Source organism: Pithys albifrons, chromosome 10 (assembly GCF_047495875.1).
Source record: "Pithys albifrons albifrons isolate INPA30051 chromosome 10, PitAlb_v1, whole genome shotgun sequence".
Taxonomy (NCBI): Eukaryota; Metazoa; Chordata; class Aves; order Passeriformes; family Thamnophilidae; genus Pithys; species Pithys albifrons.
The window spans coordinates 30,283,724-30,296,486 of NC_092467.1; the positions used below are offsets into that span (position 1 = coordinate 30,283,724).

At 47.7% G+C, this 12,763-nt stretch overlaps 1 protein-coding gene across 10 annotated transcripts in view; it reads left to right on the top strand.

Moving 5' to 3' along the window:
* Positions 1-5,330: 5,330 nt before the first annotated feature.
* FGGY (FGGY carbohydrate kinase domain containing) overlaps positions 5,331-12,763 on the top strand; it is a 146,236-nt gene continuing 138,803 nt past the window's right edge. For 5 of the 10 annotated variants that reach the window (XR_011698629.1, XR_011698630.1, XR_011698631.1 and 2 more), the window contains exon 1: positions 5,341-5,420. The gene's annotated coding sequence lies outside the window, so the exon portion shown is untranslated. Of the gene's footprint in view, positions 5,421-11,510; positions 11,590-12,763 lie in introns of those variants that run through there. The other 5 variants (XM_071565052.1, XM_071565054.1, XM_071565048.1 and 2 more) reach the window with 5 other exon arrangements.

The window sequence follows — 12,763 nt, forward strand, 5'->3', positions numbered from 1 at the left end:
TTTAACCTCTGTGACAGTTGTTTTTGTGGAGATGTGAGGGGTTGTGAAATTGGGGGAGCTCGGCAGATTTTCACCACTTGGCTTGTGAAATTCATTTCCAGCTCGACAGGGTGTGATCCCAGGATTCTGCACATCTGGATTCTGGCCCAGGGCTGTGGTGGGAGATATGTGTGTCCATCTGCCCCCTGGTCAGGGAGCAGTCCTGGCTGAGAGCTGGCACCTGCCTGCCCTCACCTGAGCAGAGTGTGAGCCACACGGGAAAGGCTGGAGTTGACATCAGCGAGCTCAGGAACTCCTGCAGTTCTCATATTAATGAGAACATTCATATTTCTAATATTTAAGGAGTGCAAAGGGATGGACAAGAAAGTTGCAGGGGTGTCTGCACTGTGTGTTCTGGGGAGCAAACAGAACATCTTCCCTTGCTGAAAACACTGTTCACATTGCTGAGCATCCCCTCTGCCTCCTGCACCTCTGGGCTGCTCCTCTGGCCACACAGCCTGGGAGGAGGGGGCTTCTCCTTAACTAATCCCTGGAGATCTGGCAGCCTTCCCAGAGGGGAACCAGTTGATGAAAACACGACTCCCAGCCAGAATTTTCTCAGCATTCACACCACAGAAGGGAGTTTACAAAGGTGGCAAGAGCCATGTGCATTTTCCCTTTGTGCATCGCTGTGTGACAACAAAGTCATCCTATTTTCCCACCGGGATCATGTGGTGTCCTCCACTTATTCCTATGGCACTGCCAGGGTGGTTTTGAAAGAAAAATCCCCTGAGCTGCCTGGAATGCTCCACTGTTGGGTACCAGAGCTGGAAAACATCCTGCCTGCCGTGAGCACTGGGAAAACAGAGCAGCCCTGGCTCCAGTGCCAAGTGGTTTTTTGGAAGGCTGATTCCCCTGGGAATAAAGGATATTGGTGTCCAGCCAAGAGGGCAGGCAGGAACAGGCTGTGGGCAAGAACTGGAGCCTGAAATATTGTATGTTTGTATCAGTTTCTGCCTTTGTTTGTCAAAGGTGAGCTGCTTAAATGGGTCACAAATTGATAAAATCTGAATTACTTTTTTCCTAGCTATATTTAGAGCTGTGTAAAACAGGGATTTCCCTTTTTGGCTGCTCAAATGTCTGAGAGTAACTTAATATTTCTGTTAAAAACCGAAAAAGTCCCTGAAGGAAATTTCCTTTTTTTCCTATTGTACACTCAAAAATTCCTTCTCGTCGTTGCAGAAAATTCAGTTGGTTTTTACTTCCCCATTTCCCTGTTTGAATGAACAGTCCCAGGGAGTGTTTCATCCAGAGTATTCCTCAGCTTCTGTCTCCTTTACCCTGTTATACTTCTTAAAAATGACATTAAACCCCACCCTCAGGTGCTTGTATGAGCTGCCTAAGCACACACATATCACAAGAACCCTTATAAATATTTTCTTCCCTTTGTTATGCTGACCAACACCTGAGTGGAATTTTGGGTTGCTCAGGGATGCTTTGCTGCTTCTGTAAGTGAAACAATTTGCTTGCCTTGGTTTGGTTTGGGTGTGGACTGGTTTGAGATGAAATTTTCTGCATAGAAACCATTGAAAATGTTACACACCCTCAAGATGTCCCAAAGCTGTTTCAGTTGAGCCCCTGGGGCTGAAATGGGGTGGTGGATCTTGTCTGGTGTATCTGAGGCTCCTCAATCACTGGATTCAGAAGCACCAACAGTTTTCCCACTTATTTTTGCAAAATGTCCTATGGGCTGAAGAGCCAGGCCCAGTTTGCATTTCCAGGGCTGAAAATCCAAGCCCAGTTTGCCCTTCCAGGGCTGAAGAGCCAGGCCCAGTTTGCATTTCCAGGGCTGAAGAGCCAGGCCCAGTTTGCCCTTCCAGGGCTGAAGAGCCAGGCCCAGTTGGCATTTCCAGGGCTGAAAATCCAGGCCCAGTTTGCACTTCCAGGGCTGAAGAGCCAGGCCCAGTTGGCATTTCCAGGGCTGAAGAGCCAGGCCCAGTTTGCATTTCCAGGGCTGAAGAGCCAGGCCCAGTTTGCATTTCCACGGCTGAAGAGCCAGCCCAGTTTGCCCTTCCAGGGCTGAAGAGCCAGGCCCAGTTGGCATTTCCAGGGCTGAAGAGCCAGGCCCAGTTTGCCCTTCCAGGACTGAAGAGCCAGGCCCAGTTGGCATTTCCAGCATGTTCTGCACATGGATTTCTGCTGGGCTGTCACATCTGTGCTCCCAAAATGATGGTTCCCACTGAGATTTACCAGGATGTTGGAGCAAAACTTGGATCCATGAGACATTTCTGTGTTGATCTCAATGAGCAGGGAGGGATCTTTATTTCCTTGACAAGGCTGGAAATTGTTCCTTCTGTCTCTTTCCCCTTCACACACGTATTTTCTTTGCTTTATAGAAGAGGCCATTTGTCTTTATCTCACCATTCACCTCTCCCTCTGATTGCAGTTAATGGAATTGTCACCTTTATGGACTCGTGCTCCATTTCTCAACCTGTCTGGACTTTGGCCCCCAAAGGTTACCACGAGTAGTGAAGTAATATGATTGAGTCTTTTTAGACAGATTTATGCAAGATTTCTTCTCCAGCAAGTGTCACATCTAGTCTGGTTCTGCAGCAGGGAATATTTCAAAGATGCCAGCTGTCATCTGAACCCACTAAATTGTGCCATGGGGCTGCTTGGAAGGACCCAGCACTGCTGATTTACACCCCCTGCAGCTTGAAATATGGGCTGTGGTTAATAAGGAAAAAAAGAAAGCCCCTTTAAAATGGGCTTTCCATCAGTTGCTCTGTAATGAAGAGGGAAAAGGGTGTATTTTAAGTGAATCTTGGAAAAAGAGGGAGGGTATTTTGAAGCAAAAAGTCCATCTCTGAACAGGAAAAAGTGGTCTTGGGTTCCAGTTAAGGCACACACACCTGCAGGGTATTTCAGCTTTATAGAGACTTGGAAATTACAGAGGATTCCCTGCACATGTACCTGCTCCTCCTGCATTTGATGAATCAATCATCATTATTCTGCACTAATATAACACCTCTTAACCCTCAGCTTTCAGAATATTTCAAAGCAGCAATGAATTAAGCCTCATGTGGGCTTGGGGACGTGTGATAATCTAAACTTGGATTCTTTTAAAAAAATTTACAAAAAAAGCATTTTCAGGGCTTGGATTCTGGAGGCTGGAGATCCTGTAACTTTCTTGGGAAGGTCTTCATTTGTCACCCCCCTGGAAAGAAATCATGTGAGCACAAGGGGAGTGAGATTAAATGGAAAAATGCATTTAGAAAGCTGAAGTTAATCCATTTGTCTGTACTTATTTTTGCTGTTTCTTGGAGCAAAAAAGACCTGGATGCATCGAGGTGTTAATGTGGTATAGGTGTAAAAAAGGGCAAAATTGATCCCTGTCTGTAACTAAAAGAGTGCACAGGGAACTATTATTGCCACTGCACAAGTCTCTAGCAAGCCATCACTTTGAACATTACACATTATGTCAGGCTCTGGTCACTCGTGCTCAGAAAAGATGAATTCTGACTGAAACAAGTGCAGAGAAAGCTTATTAGATAATCCAAAATTTGCTGTTAGGAAGGAAAATGTAAATGGTTAATATTTATGTTGGTGAAACAGAAGAAGGGATTTAAATGGTGTCTACAAATACAATGTGGGAGAACAAGTATTGTTTAGATTAAAAGAAAGTGTCAGCAACGTATGAATATCTGCAGGACAGAAATAAATTTGGGTTTAATGAGCAGAGGAATAGGATTCTGAGATAGCTGGGAGGGGGAAGAGCCAGAACTGTGAACCAGAGCTCAGCATGTGCAGGGAAGGGTTTGTAGGATCTGATTGCCAGAGACAGCAGAAGCTCATCAGGTCCAGCTCTCTGGGCTTCCTTTTATTGCTTTTCAGTCAAACAAAAGGACTGTGCATCCCCTCAGTCAGGGTGCTTTGGTTTGGGTCACTGAACTGATGGGAAGCAGCTCGTTTGTGTCTCTGAACCCTCCGTGGGCACTGCCCCGGGCAGGGCTGGCCCAGGGGCTGGGCTGGATCGGGTCGGGATGGGCAGTCCCAGCAAAGGGGAATTGGAATCCCATTACAGGAGTGCAGACCTGCTGTGCAGCAAAGCCCAGCACACACTCCCACCGTGCCAGGAGCTGACCTGGAATTACCATCAGGAAGGGGGGATTTAAAAAAAAATCTATCTGTTCAAAGCAAAACATTTGTACTGATGCAGGAACCTCCATGGGGTGTCATGACCTTTCCTACCCTACCTAGATGCAAGGTATTCCCAATGGAAAACGGGATTTTCACCCAGATTTCAGTGTTGGAGGAGCAGTGTTTTCCACCAGGAAGTCATTCCAATGGAAAATTACTAACTAGTTCTAGTACAAAGTGACCGGCAGAGCCCTCCAAATGATTCAGTGGCAAAGCTGGAATGAGAACCCAAAGCTCCCGACCACAAATCCTGGGCTCTGACCACGAGACAACACTCATCTTTCCCTGAGCAAGGTCGTTCCTGCAGCCTTTCTGCCCTGGCCGAAGTGGGAATACTCTGGAAATGTTGCAAGAGAGCGTTTTTGCTGCGAGATTTCCTGCTGCAGAATATTTGGGGGATACCGGGAAAAATCCCTGGTGGCTCCCTGAGGCCAAAGGAGTTTGGACACGATGGGAATGTGTGTTGCCATCTGCTCCTCCCTCCGTGGGCTGTGGGAGGTGATGGAGGGATGTGATCCCACACCTCGGGACTGTGCAAGTCCCATGGGCTGGGCTTGGTGATCTCAGAGATCTTTCCCAAGCTCATGGATTCCGAGATCTCTCTTTTCCATGGGGGCATTTGAGGGGATCCCACCACTCCATCCTCCCTGTTTTAACCAAGCCTGAACTAAACTCAGGGTTTGTTTCTCCCATTTCCCAGCTTGGCAGGTAAAACTGAGTCTCATCAAACTCAGGGCTCACAGCCCTGTTTTAGTTATTTAAGAAGCAATTGCACATTTATGGGTCAGGGTGGGCGGTGTCCTCAGCCCTGACATTCCCTCTTGTTTTATTGAATATTCCATATGTATATCTTCCATATTTACACGTATTTATTCTTGTATACATTTATACGTATTTCATCTATATTTTACATCTTCCCGGCGCTCCCCACGTGCCTCCCAACGCTCCTCTCCCCCAGTATTTGGGAACAACGAGGCTTGGGAATCCGGGATCCCGACCCGGGGCGGTCCCGCCGTGTCCGTGTTTTACCCGCGGTTAAACGCGGGGAGCGGATGATGCGCTGCCGCTCCCGCCTCCTCCCCTTTCCTCCCCTCCCCTCCCCTTTCCTTCCCTCCCCTTCCTTTCCCATCCCTCCTCTGCCCTCCCCTGCCCTCCCCTCGGCTTCCGGGCAGGGTCACCCGGCGGGTTTCCCGGCAGCGGCGGGGTTGGGGTCGGGCTGTGCTCGGTGCCAGGGCGGACACGTAAGTGCCGGCGCTCGCCAGCCCAGCGCGGTGCCAGTCCCAGTGCCAGTGCCAGTCCCTGCCGCGGCCCTTGTCCTTGTCCGTGTCCCTCTCGGTGACACCCGAGCAGTGCACGCCCCTCGGGGAGGGGACAAGTCCTGCTGCTGGGCTGGGCTGGGCTGAGCTGGGCTGAGCTGAGCTGTCGCGTTCAGTGCGGGTGTTTGATCGCCGGCCCCGAGCCCCGCACGGTGTGAGCGCTGTGAGTGTAGGGTGGCACAGCGTGCGCATCCTCCTCTGCCTGCCCTGCATCTTATGGTGCCAGGGAACCCATCCGAGGCTTCCCAGGGATGGGATGGGGTGGGCACACACATCCTGCCACTGCCAGGGAACCCATCTGAGGCTGTCCAGGGCTGGAGTGGGCACACAAATCCTGCCACTGCCAGGGTAGGCATTTATTTAGGGCTTCTCAGAGCTGGGGTGGGCACACGAATCTTCCCAGTGCCAGGGAACCTATCCCAGGCTTCCCAGGGCTGGGGTGGGCACACACATCCTGCCAGTGCCATGGGAGACATTGGAAGCTTCCCAGGGCTGGGCTGGGGTGGGCACACACACCCTCCCAGTGCCTCCTCCCGCAGTGCTGGATCTCCATTTCCCCACCACCTTCGCTCAGATGGCAGCGCTGCAGTGCCCTGGCAGTGCCCTGGCGTGGGCAGGTGGGACACCCACATCGCTCACACACCAGCCTCATCCTTCACATGCCCGGGAGATCTCTAGAAATGCCATTTCCAGTCTCATATCCCTGGCACAGGTGTTGCTGGCACAGGTGTTGCTGGCACTGCTGTCCTGCTCCCAGCACTGCCTGCTCTGTCCTGGTGTGGCTTCTCTTCCTCACACCTTGGCAGCCCCGTGTCCTCCCCTTGGCACTTGTTCCTGCATTCCCATACCAGCTGGCACGGAGCCCATCCCAGGAACCTGCTGGAATTCCCTCGTGCTTGGCTCCATCCTTCCCATCAGGGCAGTGTTCCCCTCTGGGGCTCTGCACTGGCCTAGCAGGTCCATGCTATGCTGGGGAGCCTGGCATTTGTTGGGAAGTTTAATAAATTCTGCACCAATGCCTCTTGTACGTGTAGGGAACAAATTCCAGGGAAGGAGAGGAGAGGGCTTGGCCATCTCTGAGATTTTTAGGAAGTGATAAGCAACGACATTGCTGTGAGGGTGGTCTTGTCTTTTTTAATCCTCATATATTCCTTCATCCTGGAAGACCATTTGCTTAATTAACTTTTTTCTAAATGTACTTAAATACAGTAGAAAACCATTGGAATTTTAAAGGGTCTGTAATGTTAATGGCTCCCTTTCCTTCAGGAATGTGTATCAACATAAAGTAAAAAGAAAATTCACTTTTTTTGTGCTGGTCTGGGGTAGGAGGGTGAAGGAGGAATACGAGGGGACCTGGGTGCTTGTAGGGACAGCTGTTCCCAGCTCTAAGAATCATGGCAGAAATAAATTTATGGTGTCTGAGGAGACTAAACAAACTAGTTCTGTGCTGAGAGGTTTGCATGTGAATTCTCAGCCACCTCTGTCGCTCTGTTCTGTGTTTCTCAGCTTAATTACCATTTTAAAATGTTGATTCTTTTGGAAAAATCCTCTTCCCAAATAAGGGCTCTTACCCATTTTGTTTCTTATACTACTTCAATAAGCTTATTTTCTCTCTTTGCATAAGTCATCCTTCTTTCAAACACCCCTTTGATTCTGTTAGAGGTTGATCTGTTTCCTGAGAACTTGGAGATTTACAGGAGGGGGTTAGAACAGCTCTCCCACGTGTTCCTGGTTTGTATCTTGGGCTTCTCTGGTGACTCAGCATTGGCATTTTCCCTGGTACCTGCCTGAAGTGCAACATCAGCAGAGGTGGCACAGCCTTGGTAGAATGAGCTTCATTTCACTTGAGAGGGGAAGGAGGAGAACTCACTGCTCGAGGGGGCCAGATGGGATTCTCCCTTTCCTGTGAAAAAGAAGGGCATGTAGACGTGTTGCACGTGTATGGTCTGTTTAAATGACAGATTTCTCTCCAGAATTACTGTTTCTTTTAACCTCAGCTAATATGCAACCTCAATTCCTCTTAAGTAGTTATGACAGGAACTTCAGGGCTGGTGTTTTTGGAATTGCAGCCCAAATAAATGTTTAATTTTAAACTGACAGATTATTTGGGGCTTTCACTCTTCCCAGGCTTTTGCTATGCAAGAGTGAACAAATGCTGTACAATAAACTGTGGATTCAGCTTATGGACACATGTTTGCTCCTGGGCTGAGCATCTTGAAAGAAGTGGGTTTGCAGCATGTCTTTAAAAATTTATTTCACTGTTGCCTCTACTGCTGGCCTAAGTGCTCCAGTATCTGCCAGCAGTAATTATAGGCAGTTGGTTCAGATGTTGCTTAAAAGTGTAAGCCTTGATGGGAAATGCAGTGGATTTCTGCCAGAATGCTAATTTTGATGTTTTGTCATTTCATAAAGCTGTGAACTCAGAACAAATTATTTTTATACTGATCTGCTGGTACGTAATCCCGGGGCCAGTGCCAGATTCAGCCATGATGTAGCACCGGAACTCAAGGATGGGATTAAAGTTAGAACATTAGCAGCAACCTAAGTGAGCCAATTCACTGTCCACAGCAGCAAAGTGCCTGCTTTGCCCAGAATTCCATGTAATCCTGCACGGAAGCTCCTGGTGCTGAGCCTGGTTTGCTCCAGGAATGCACCTCAAAGCTGTTACATGAGCTGTAATTGTGCCTTTTAAATTGCATCTACTCCCATGCTATATTTTATAACTTAAACAGATATTTGGAAATTAACATTATTGTGCTAGGCCTGTGTTTGTTTTATGCTTTTTTTCTGGCATGTTTTGTTTGTTGTTTCGGGGGGGGGATATTTATTTCTCTATTTCTGTTATAACATAAAAGGGAATGAAAAATTAAAGTCAGTACAGGGATCTGTCTCAATTTCACAGCCAAAGAGCAGAGAATGTTCCTTCTTGTTATTTCTTGTCCATCATGGGGTAGTTTGAAGTGATAGAGACACAGAGATAGGAAAGATCTTCCTCAGCATTAGATGAATAAGCTGGTGGATCCAAACACTTGGACCCATCATCGAAACACTTGGATCCATCAGTCATTTGGGAGCCTGTTACCTCCTTTCAACTAGTCATGAAGCTGCTACAGCCAGAATTTATGTAATAATCAGACAGCATTTTCCCCCCTCAGTCAATGTAAACAAGACAGTGTCTCCTTTCAGAGCTCCAGGCATCCTGCAGTGTCACTGGGGACGTGTCTGTGCCAGGGCATTGGCACAGCCCCTGGGGCAGCAGGGCCAGGGCAGGGGATGGGTCTGAAGGGCTGGGAGTGCATGGATTGCACCCATTGCCCTCGCCAGGGTGTGCAGGGGAAAGGGTGCTCCAAACCCCCCTTGTTCCTTGGGTTTTGCTGTGGGAGGAAATGTTTCCTGCTCAGCATTTCCTTGGCAAGTTGTAGGTTGTGGCAAACAGAGGATCCTGGGGGTGTGTGGGGGCCCCTGTGCTGCTCAGGAGGATCAGGAGGCTGATCCTGAGCTCCAGCCCTGTCTGGGAGTGTCCCACTGATGGTGCAGGATCAGGGATGGCCCATTCCCAGCGGGGCTCCAGGGGCAGCTGGAGCTGTTGGGTTTGCCCAATGCCTTCTCACCTGGCCTTGTGTGTTCCCGTGGCCTCTGCTGAGCCTTCTCTTTGCTGAGAGCTCCTGTGTTTGGTGTTTCCTGCAGTTCCAGGGCTGGAGCAGAGGGAGCTGAGCGTGTTCCCTTCGTGTGGCAGGTACAGGATGGGAGACTCGGGGTGTGCTCAGCAGAAGCCTGTCCCAGGATCCACTTCCAAGGAAATCCAGGCTGAGCAGCAGCCCCAACTCTTCTCCAAGCAGCTCTGGAGGAGCTCCAGGATCCCTCTGTTTTGAGGGCAGTGTTCTGGAGCTGCCTGAAGCTGGAAATGCCAGCCCTTCCATGGCACCTGCAGGACAGCACCTCCCAGTGACACCAGCACAGGGTTTTGGAGCAGTATCTCCACTCCAGGGTGGTTTTGGGATAGTTTTTTCCTGCTTGGCAGTACCTGCAACTGCACTGTTTTATAGTCCTTGTTACTGCCACATCCGTGAACAGTCAGAAGGCAGAAAATTGCTTTGAGACTTACCTGAGCACGTTGAGATTGAGTTCAGCTCATCCCCCGTGGTCTGTGCAGCCCTCTGGGGTGACTCAGAATGCCATGGAATGGTGACTGCATGGAGAAGGCAAACACAGGGCAGTTGCTGACTGTCTCCTCTGGCTCAGGAGCTCAGACACATCACACAAAACGAGCAGGTGGCTGCTCAGAGCAAACCAAAGGGCTTTTTCTTGCATTGTTTACACAGAACTTTACAACCCATTACCACAGGGGTTCGCAGTTACAAAAGTTTCCCTGGATTCAGAAAGAGCACAAACAAATTCAGAGAGGAAAAAAAAGCCTTCAAGGTCTGCTAACCCTAAAGATAAAATTTCTGGCTCAGGAAGTGCCTCTACTATAGATAGCAGGAGGAAGAAGGTGTCCTGGGGAAGTGGTGCTGGCTGAAAAGGGCAGGCAGATGCTTTTCTTAGGGCAGCATCCTGGGCTAATTGGACCTTTCATCTGACCCAGCACAGCCCTGCTCTGCTCTTTAATCAGAGGCCAGAAGCCACTGCTCCTGTTTGATCCTGGGCTGTGGCTGCTCTGGGAGCTGAGGGCATGAACTGAAGGAAAGCACCAGTTTTCTGTCCAGTGCAAATCTCTTCTGGAGTAGAATGTAGAGAAAAACAACTCTGTTGTTTTAAGAGCTTGATATTTATTGACACTGGTCATGTGACTTTTTTTGCTGTTCCTGAGAGAGGTATCTGTGTAGGCAGTGGAAGCTGAAAAGAAATATCTTTGATCTAATTTCTTTGAATAATTTGCTTAGTCTTGTCCATTTCTTCACCAATTAGTTAAGCCAGGATAAACTGGGGTATGTCTTGCTTTGTATCAGAGCAGGTGAAAATATTTTGGCCTGGAAATATTTAAAATGCAAGAGAGAATTAAAGGGCAGAAGGTAGTGGTGAAGTAATGGCTTTGTCTTGGACATTGAGGGTGAGGGGGGAAAAGAAGATATGGAGAGACATTACAGAGGATTAGTGCACAGTGAATTATTTATAGGGAGAAAAGGAGATACTACAAAGTAGTAGAATATTTTCAGTCCTGCCTGTGTTGGGATTTATTGAGACCACATTGCAATGTTAGAGGGACCATTAGGAAGGTTTTGGTGGAACCATCTCTGTATTGTGGGATGGGAGAGGGGGTTGGATCCCACTACTAAAATGGGGTCTCTTCTGCTGCTTGAAGTTGCTTGTCCTTGTTGTGAGATGTGAGAAAGCTCCACAGAACCTGCCAGGGAATGGAGAAAAGAATCCAGAGGTGTTTGGGGCATCCTTTCTCCAGCTCTGTGGTAATTTATTCCAGTTTTGTTGTTAACACACTCCTAGGGCAGAGATCCTGTCTCTGCTTTGGGGAGGGGAAAGGGGAGCTGAGGTGGGATTTTGTTGCTTGTTTTGTAGCTGGAAAATGACTGACTGTTGGTAGTTACAGCTCAGTCCCTTGGGCATTGAAGGGTGTTTTCTATCTTAGTACTACCCTTCACCACAGCCTTAGAATTCCCCATCTGCTCCTGCTCTCCCACACAGACATGTGCCTTCTTTTTTTCCAATTCAAACAGGAATTACAGACCCTGGAAGAGGAGAGTTCACTGTTTTCAGGGAGAGGTGACCACTCTCCCACCACCACTTGTGCTGCTTTACTGGAACTCTGCAAAACCAACAAAGTGGTGGATTTCTCAAAAATCATTCTTTCACTTTATCTCCTGCCCACACTTGTTTTACTGAACATATTTAGGTCTTTTCACATGAAGATTAGGAAGCCTAATTTGTGCCTGTTAATCTTTTTCTTGGTAATCCATAGAAAAGCACAGCTGTACCACCAAAAACATTGTTTATCCTCAATCTCTGGGTCCAAAGATCAAAGTTTAGAGCAGACCTGCCAGTCCTTCCCAACTCCTGGTATTTCAGGTGCCACCAAATCCAGACTTGCTGCTGCCACAAAACTTCAGCTGAGCCTCAGGTGAGAGGGCAGGTAACAAAGGTACGTCCTCAACAACCACAGAGTGAAGCAGGACAGAGTCTGCTGGTTGTAATGAAAGTCCTCTGGTTACTTACTCATTCCTTTTAAATTAAAGTAAATAATGTTAAGGATTTTCTTTTTTCTTTTTCTTTTAAAAAGAAATATTTTTGCAACCGAGTTTTACCCCTCCTTTTTTATTTTTCATTGCCTATGTGGGAAAACCAACACGTTTGTCTAAGGATAAACTGGGAAGTCTGTGGTTTCCAGCACACACATTTTGAATAATATTTGTACAGACTATTATTTAATGGGCCATATAAATATTTATCATAGGCTGCAGCCTTTTGATCATAAATGCTTGTTTGAAAAGCCATTCTGTCCCTGCTGTGATTTGCAGAGAAAGAGGCCATTGCTGGTTTAGTGCTTGGAGGGAATTCTGGCTTCTTGTTCTGACTTAGCAGTTACAGGCATGGATTAACACAGCCAGGCTGGACATGGCTTTTCATTTTAGGGCTTTTTTCATTTTAGGGCTTTTTTCATTTTAGGGCTTTTTTTTCTCTGTCCCACTCCTTCTGTTTGCAAGTTCAATTACTAAGTTGTAAATATGAGGTCCTAATTCTGCAATGGACAGACAGGACTGGACTGAAGTTCTTTCTTGAAGGTCATTTTTCTGAGCTTTCTGAGTTAGATACTTCAAGGGATAGAAGGTTCTATTTCCACTGTTTTCCACCACTTGGAAGTCCATAAAAATCCATCATCCCTGCAGCAAATATTTTGGTGCCATGTTGGGAATGTTGCACGTGAAGAATGGACCTGTCTGGTCTTTTAGGATATTTGATTTCAGTCCTTTTTCTGGGTTGCTGTTTTGCCTGCAGAAGCTGCATGGTAGGAATCAAATAGATACAAACCCCAAACCCAAGTTTTATTTAAGTTTTCTTTCCATGTGGCAATGGATATGTCTGTATTCCAAAGCAAGAAATCCGTGCTGGCACCTCTGAAATACATTAAAAAGGTTCCTCATTTCTGCTTTGGAGCTTCCCTTTGTACCAAAGGAATCTTCTGGAAGCCAATCAGAATGGCAACATTCCTCTTTGAAATCCTTATTGAAGTACTTGGGTTAAATATTTCCCCCCAGCCTGACTGCTGAGCTCTTTGGTTCTCAGCACACACGTCTGGGCAGCAGTTGGTGACATTT